Below are 8,969 nucleotides of genomic sequence, written 5' to 3' on the forward strand. Positions count from 1 at the left end.
TTCCAAGATGCTATGACCACATGAAAGCACCCACAAGAGAAGATCTCCTGCTTGTCTCTCTTTTTCATGAGAGAAGAAAGTCTGAGAAGCTCCCGCAAAGACTTCTCCCATCTCATAGGTCAGAAGCAGGTTACACAGCTACCCCTAAAGGAATATCTGGCATTAAAAAAATATATTGTGAGAACTCTATCCAGTACTTGTCAATGTGCATGATTTATGGTTTGCCATTTGTACTGATCTCTACCTACCCGGTGCATTTTACCTCTTTTTCAGAACTTTTCAGAACCTGCTGGACCGCAGGTTAAAATGAGTGGGTCCTTGCAGTGGAGTTTCCAGTATCCAGAAGTCATTTATTGTTAAGTCTGTTGTCGCTGAGATAGGATCGTCTCTGAGCCTGTTTACAGAGAACAGAGGGAGTGTGGGAAAGCCCGCAACCTGCCAGGCCTCCTTCTGTCTCTGTCCCTCGCATAGTTGTCCCCGGCTGACTGTGGAAAGAGACCTCCTGTGGGGGCGGAGCTGGCAGAGGTGAGAGCCGCCCTCTGGCTTCCTCAAACATCAGCACCCGGGCAGCAAGGCTGTTTCCAGAACATACTGGGGTCTGGAGGTGGCCAGGAAATAGCACCCCTCTTCACTCGCTGAGTTTTGGACCATGTGATAAATAAGAATAGAAAGTGTGCAAATGGTGAACCACAATATCACCTCTAAACAGATAAAGGCTAGGTTAGAGGATGTAACTTAACGTGAGGGCTGAAGTGGGCTGGCTAACGCCTTCCCTCCCAGTCTAGTCCTGGGAAGAAGCAGGCCAGCTAGCTCTCAGGGTCCAGGTGGAGAGGAAGGAGAAGCACACCACATCTCTTGGGCTTAATAAGATCTTGTGAAATCAGCTCTGCTCTCATGAGCAATTTGGCTAGTATCTGCTGCCTACTCACCAGGTAACTCACTTCACCTCTAAGAAGTAGACTGAAAAGTGGGGCAATACAAACACAATTGCCTTCTCTGGAAACCAGCTGAATGAGAAAAGGGCATTCTCCTCTAAAAGTACAGACCTGTGATGAAGACCCGTGAACCAGGGTGTAGTCAGGAGAGACAGGCGAGCTTTGGGTAGAGCGGCTCGGAGGAGCCACGGACCTGCTCTTCTCTTCAGTTTTACGTGTTAGAGGAAGTGCCTCCCAGTTTCTGGGACTAGGTAAACTGCCAGGGAGCGTTAGCCAGGCAGCACATAAACTAGACCCCAGATGCAAACTTATGATGCAAACAAGTACAGTATTCAGATCTGGGAAAGAATAATTTTTTGCATATTCTGGAGTACCACTGAGGAAGGAGATGCTTGGCTTGGAGAAGAGAAGACGATATGGACAAATAAGATGCTTCCAAATATCTGAAAAGCTGTCAAGCAAAATAATAATGCCAGCTTCCATTTACTGACAACATGCTGCGTGTCAGACATTGCTAGGCACTTTATATGTGTCATTTTCTCCGACTTTCACAATCCCATAAAGCAGGTATGATGACTCTGCTTTTGCAGTTGCAAATGCTGATTCTTTGAGAGTTAGACACTTTACCCAGCTGGCAAGGGAACGAGCTGACAGTTGAACTCAAGTCCAGCTAACTCGAAAGCCCAAGCTTGTAAACACAGCACCCAACTGCAGAGGAGGCAGAAAATGGGTGAGGGGTGTGGCTCTGGAAGCAAAATTTGGCTCAGTGGGTGGGAGATAGATTTCAGCTTAATATGAGAAAGAACTTATCTCAATAGGCGCTTAAAATAGAATGGGCTGTCTCAGGAAACTGTGACTCTCCTAACACTTGAGGAATTCAAGTAGGGTGTGGAGGACTAGCTCTGGAAAGAATGTCTATTATGTGGGAAGTTTTGTCAGATCAACTCTGAGATGCCTTTGAAATCCAATTTCTAGGATTATATAATATTTCTTTTGCTGCTTGGAAGTGACAAGATCTTCCTTGTCCTGGGCTTACAGCATTTCAAATAATCAGTCAGAAGGACTGTGTTTGGCAAAAACCGTACCCACATCAGCCAATAGAGAAGCAAGCCGAGACAACCAGGGATGTCTCTCCTTGGGCACAGGGACATAAATATTCTGCATTCTTGGAGACTTTGCCTCATTTCTGCTGCTTTCTGTTGGTTTTCTTTTTGTTCCCACCTCATTCCCAAATACTTTTTTTTTATGGAATATGGATTGAAAGAAGTGCATCGTGCTTAAAATTTCTCAGGCTAAATATTAGGGCCTTATGTGTTACCTAATTCACTTAATAACTTTGATAAACACCATACTTTGGGAGACTTTGTTGGGAACTGAACAAATTTCAGAGAAGACTATTTGAATGAGAAATAAGCTATCGTTGGCTCCTGGCTAAAAGGCTGCATTGGTTGAAAATTCCTGGTTTTTTTCTCATATGACAAAATCCAAAGCAGATTTTAACCAAAGTTTACTTGTATGTTCAGAATTGGCACAGCACAGTGACAGTCTGGTTCCTCCCAATGTTTTGGCACAGTGAGAGACAGATTGAAATATGAAATGTTACCAATACAAAAGCTTAATAAATAGCTTTTTTGGATTTGTTGGAGACCAATAACAGACCAATAAGCCTAAAATCTTCAGACTGTGTGCTTTCCAATTTATTTGAACAAAAATTTTGAAACTGCTCAATTTATCAGCACTGACATATCGTGGTTTGGGGATCTGGAAACGATGCCGGTGACTTCTTGTTTTACTGGGCGTGAATATGACTTTCCTTAATCTTTGTCATTTCCTGCTCATTTGGGTTGTCTGTAGAATTCAGCTCCTTGTGGGTGTAGGACTGAGGTCCACGTTTTCTTGCTGGTTGTGAACAGAGGGTGATTCCCAGCTCCTAGAGGGGCCGCTGTCCCTGGCTCATGGTCTCCTTCTTGCATCCTCAGAGCCATCAGTGGTGGACTGAATCCTTCTCACGTCTTCCGACCTATCTTTTAGCCTTTTGTGCACTCTTTACGGACTTGAGATTAGATTGGGTGTGCCCAGATAATCTAGGATAATCTCCCCATCTCAAGGTCCTTAACTTCAACCTGAATACAAAGTCGTTTTTGTCACATAAAGTAACACAGTCACAGGTTCTGGGGGTTAGGACATGACATCTTTTGGGGGAGCATTATTCTTCCTACCACAGATATCGAAGCAGGAGTGTGCACGGTGTCTTTAACACCAAATGAAGAAGTTAAAATGGGGAAAAGAGATAAGGTAAAGTAAGAAGGTAAGATGGTATCAAACCAAACCAAATATTTCTTATACTTATCCTACTTTTGGGCCAATTTTATGACTGGGTTTTTTAGGCCTATGTTGTCCATGACTAAACATAAAAATCTTAGGCCTCCCTGGTGATTCTGAAACTTTTCCTCTATATCCTTATTAATCAAGAAATGTAGTTCAAGTTTTAATTTTTAGTGTTGGTATTACAAAACAATTTTTTTGAAATATAAAATGGTACCTCAGATATATTTAAAAAACCCCACTCCCCCCCTACTTCTGCTATGCAAGGCCCCCTTGCTGTCTTCCACTCCCCACCAGCATGAAACAGGATTCTGTCTGTGAGGCACCGCCACTATGCTGGCGCCATGTCTCAGCTGATGACTTTGACCACATTTCTACAACATTTGTCAGCCCAGATGCTACCTGACCTTGAAGCACACCACCATCTTCAAGCCATTATATATACTGCATTTGTTTGCTTGAGAGCTTGTAGTTCATTTTCATGTGACCTGAACTTATTTACAAATGTAGTTTAAAAAAATCTTTAATTATACAGTGTCAGTTTCTTATGAAGCAATTGGATAGAATTGTGTGGAACACTGTGTCCCTGACTAGACTCACAGTCAAATTTTCATCTTGTTCTCTTTGGATTACATTTCCCCCACCCAAGTTTGAGTCTGCAGTGTCATTACAAACAGGATGAGAGGCCACCCCTCATCTCAGGAATAGCAACAAGCAGCCCAAAAAAAGGCTCTTTGAACCTCCAAGCTAGGGTGGAGATTAAAGGAGAAATGCTCCTTGTCTTAAAGACTATCTTCTTTCTTCATGAAAGAAATCAGTAGTCACGCTGAAAAATGTAAGAACAAGAGAACTCATTTGCGGAGATGAAAATCTAAAAGCATAAAAGAAAGGTAATTTGCTGTAGCTAAAAATAGACCCTACCTTGATGCATTTGCATCACATGGGTTGTTAGCAGACGGCCCAGGCTTTGTCTGCAAAGAGGCGATGTCAGAGCCTGCAGTCAAGAATCAGAAGCAGTGGGTTTTAAAGTGCTTTGCTTCTGACCGGAACACATTCCAGTGATGCCTTCTTCTGACTCTCCCCACAGAGATAAGGGGAGGCATATTATCACATTTTTGGTTCCAATCATTCACTATATACCTATGCAAACAGTACGACTGTGGTCCCTGCCTTTCGGGGACTTAGGTCCTGTAGGGAAGAGAAACATAAAGTGAATAATCACACACGTTCTTTCATTACAGTTGGGATAAGTGACAAAAAGCAAAAATGCTAAGTGCTATCGACATTTATAAAAGGAGGAACTGAATTGGTTTCCGGAATGCTCTAGGGTGCTCTCTGTAGCCTCTTGAACTTCATAAACTGTATCCTTTGTTTAGAAATCGGGCGATTCCATCCCACTTCTCTACATTTTCTGGCTGTGCGAAAGTGTCTTTGACCTCCGCAAACTGAACTAGGTACCCTCCCTACACGTGTAGCACCTTGTGATTAACCTCTAGCTCATATCCTGCATACAGCAATTTTTGTGTGTGTGTGTTTATTGGTCTATATTCCTCTCCAGACCAAAAATTCCTTGAAGACAAGGACTGTGTCTTGTTCAGCGACACATCTCCTGGTACATAACAGACACCAGATAAACGCTGAGAGTGTGAGAGCCAGTTGACACTGGGACACTGATCTCTTCACTGAAGCCATTTTACATGTTAAGTTCTCTCTCCCTCTCTCTGTCTCCCTCTCCTGTTTCTTCAGCCTGGATCCTTCACATCAGCACTTCAGTGTGTTAAAGCTGATTCCACGGCAAAGAAGCCCTTCCTTGATCAGACAGCTCCATCCAGCGCTGCTTCACTTTTCTCCTTGCTTTTATAGCCACGCGTCTTGGAAGACGTGTGTTCTGCTGTCTCCACTTTCTTTTGTTCACCCAACCCACTTCCTAGCCCTCATTTTACCGCACTGTCTACCTTATCAGTGACATCGCTGTTGCCAAATGCAGAGTCTCTGACTGGCTTGTCTGCAGCATTTCACACGGTGAAATACTTTGTCTGCTCCTTCCTCGTCTCCGCGGTGGGCTCCTCTTTCTCTGCCCACTCCTTAAAGCCTGGTGTTCCTAGGGTTTCCCGTCTTGGCTTTCTTCCATTCTCTGTGCACACGATGGGATATTATCCACTTCAGTGATTCAGAAACCATCTGATCCTGCCCAGACGTCTCCCCTGAACTTTAAATCTCTAAACCTCTATTTACCATTGGTATTGAATGGTACAATGTCCATACTCCATGAATTGAGTTTTTCAGTCCTCTCCATCTCCTAACCCTTTCCAGTCTGGCCTCTGCTGTTCTTCTGATCCTGCTCTTGTCAGAGTTTCCGTGGTCAGTGTTGAGCACAATCCTCAGAGACCAGACGTGACTGAGTGCACCATTCCCAGATCATCTCTGCAAAATAATGTCTGGGAAGTGGGGGAACAAATGCCAAAAGGGTAATCAAGCCAGCCAAACATTACAGCCAATTATTTACAGTACAGCATATATTTGCTCTCAAAAATTAGAGATGAAGATGATTGGAGGCATCTGGCGACACAAAGTAAGTGGTACACAGTGGAGTCAAAACCGGGGGGCCTTTATTTACAGTTACTTCCTTTCATTTACCTATCATTCATATTGATTCCTGAATTTGACATTCTGATTGCATGTGCTCTATTTGCAGTGTGAATTAACCTGGAGTTAAAGTCTTGTATGCTTTCTACCCTCCGGACAGTGGGTTGAATTACAAACATAATCTCTTCTGAAGCTTAACATCTTATGTGCATTTATTTGGCTGCTCATCTCAGAGGGTTCTTTCTGAGCACTGGTAACCAGAACATAATACTTCATTGAACAAAGCTGCCATCATTTATTCCTTTTGACACAGGTCAGCACAACCTGCCTTGGCACATAAATACACCATTTCTGACAATAAAGATAATTAACACAGAATGCTTTCATGTTAAGCGCAAATTAAAATCTAATTTGAGAAAATCATTTTCCTTTCTTCTGTGAGTTGATGCCTAAAGAAAAAGGACAGATGGGACAATGGTTAGGAGCACTGGTTTCTGAGTCCAACAGTCACTGACTTTACCATCTCATAGCTGTGTTACCTTCGGCAAATTACTTAGAGTGTCAGAGCCTAGTTTTCTAATGTGTAAAGTAAGTAATTAATGGGATTTTTGTAATTTTTTGAGAATAATTTTGCCCAGTGCCTGACATATCATAAGCATGAAATAAATGGTGGCTATTATAACCCAAAAGACACATTTCTAGGGCGCACATCTTAAGGCGTTTACTGTACCTAAATGGAATGACGTAGTGAAGGAAAATTCAACAGTGCATCCTAGCCTGAGGCTTGGCAGTCCTTTCAGTCTCAGAAGGTTAGTTAGTCCAATTTCGCGAAAAGTATAGTCTGAGAAAATTAAACTGGTAATTCATTTTATTCACAGCAAAATTGTGGGGAAGATACAGAGATGTCCCACCCTGACGAATATGCCATGTCCCCCATTATCAACATGCCCTGGTTCCCTCCGGGGCTGTACATTGGTACAAAATCACCACAGTCCCTTGTTTATATTAGGGTTCACTCCTGGTGTACATTTTGTGAGTCTGGACAAACAGGCACTGATGTGTATTTATCACTTCAGTGATGGAGAGTGTTTTCACTGACCTAAACACCCTCTGTGCTCTGCCTATTCATTCCCCCACCCCACCCCCGTGCCCCTTACTAATCTCTTTACTGTCTCCACAGTTTTGCCTTTTCCAGAAGGTCATATAATTGGCATCATACAATGTGCATTCTTTTAATACTGGCTTCTTTCACTTAGAAATATGCATTGAAGCTTTTTCTATGTATTTTCATGGCTTTATAGCACATTTCTTTTTAGTGCTGAATAATATTCTATTGCCTGGATAAACCATGGCTTTTTTGATTTGTTTTTGTCTTTGTTTTACCTATGGAAGGACATCTTAATTGCTTCCAAGTTTTGGCAATTATCAGTAAAGCTTCTTATAAACATTTGTGTGCAGGTCTTTGTGTGAACATAAGTTTTCCTCTCCTTTGAGTAAATACTGAGGAAGGCAAATGCTGGATCGTATGATAAGAGTATGATTGGTTTTGTAGGAAACTGCCAAGCTGCCCTCCCAAGTTGTCACGTCGTTTTGCATTCATAGTCTAACCCTATGATCCAGCAATCATGCTCTGATACGTATCTGAATGAGCTGAAAAATCTATGTCTGTACAAAAACCTGCACAAGAATATTTCAGAAGCTTCATTCATAATTGCCAAAACTCAGAAACAACTAAGGTGTCCTTCAGTAGGTAAAAAAACCGGTACATCCAGACAATGGAATATTTTTCAGCACTAAAAGGAAATGAGCTATCAAGCCATGAAGGAGGAATCTTCAAAGCATATTTCTAAGTGGAAGAAGCTAATCTGAAAAGGCTACATAAATTGTATGATTGCAACAATACGACATTCTGAAAAAGACAAAACTATAAGACAGTACAAAAAAATCAGTGTTTGTCAGGGGCTTTGGGGGCGAGGAAGGGAGGGATGAATAGATAGAGCACAGGACACTTTTAGGACAGTGAAACAGGATAGGCTGATACAGTAATGATGGACGCATGTCATTGTACATTTGTGAAAACTCACAGAATGTATAAAACAAAGAGAATCCTAATGTAAACTATAGATGTCAGTTAATAAGACTGTGTCAGTATTGGTTCATCAATTGTAACAAGTTTACCACACTAACGTGAGATGCTACTAACAAGAAAATGTGGGTGCAGGACGGGGAGAGGGTAAGGGTGTGTGTGAAGGCTCTCTGTACACCCTGATCAATTTTTCTATAGACCTAAAACTGCTCAAAGTATATTCTCATTTAAAAAGCTCTTAAACTGTCAGTTTTATTTTAGGTGTTTGGGGAAGAATCACATACATTAGTGGCAAAATAAATCTCTATATTATTTATTTCAATTTACAGAGACCGTCAGAATTGGCAGTGTAGGGGAGGAAAGAATAAAATCTCACAGCCTCTGCTTGATGCTTGGGGGCTGCAAGCGGACGGCTCTCTGCCTAGCAGAGCACATCAGTGTGTCTCTGGATGAAGCAAAAATGCCCAGCAACAAGCAGCACATAGAGAGAGAAATCTGCCAATCAGGTGAAGGGGCTCTTCACGCAGGAGAGGATGGAGGTGAGGGAAGTACGGTGCGGGACTGTGGGAGGGAGGCTGGACCCTCTGGAGAAAGGGAAGGGGTAAGATGCTCTTAAGCACAGAACGCCTCAGAGGGTACATTCAGTTGCTTTTGTTATTGTAAAATTTTTCTGCATCTTCAAACCATCAGGAAAGTTTGCCATCCCCTCCATTGTTTACATGAGTGGTTTTGTTTAGGAACTCTGTGAATGGGGGAGTGGGGTGGGGGCAGTGTCACCGGGGAGGGGTGAGGAGGAGGGAAGGTGAGACTCAAGTGAGTTTCGATGTTTGGCAGAAGCATGGACTTGGAGACAGAAATGACCACGAGACACAAGCCCCTGAGCTTCTGCAGAAATCTTAGGCAGAGCAGTGATCTTCCCAACCGAGTGAGGGGAGGGCTCCATGTAGTTTCATATCCATTTCAGAGGACAGTGTGATTTCACTTTACATCTGGATTACATGTCTCAAAGACATTTGGTTGCCAGATTAACCATTTTC

This window comes from Camelus dromedarius, chromosome 9 (genome assembly GCF_036321535.1).
Source record: "Camelus dromedarius isolate mCamDro1 chromosome 9, mCamDro1.pat, whole genome shotgun sequence".
NCBI lineage: Eukaryota > Metazoa > Chordata > Mammalia > Artiodactyla > Camelidae > Camelus > Camelus dromedarius.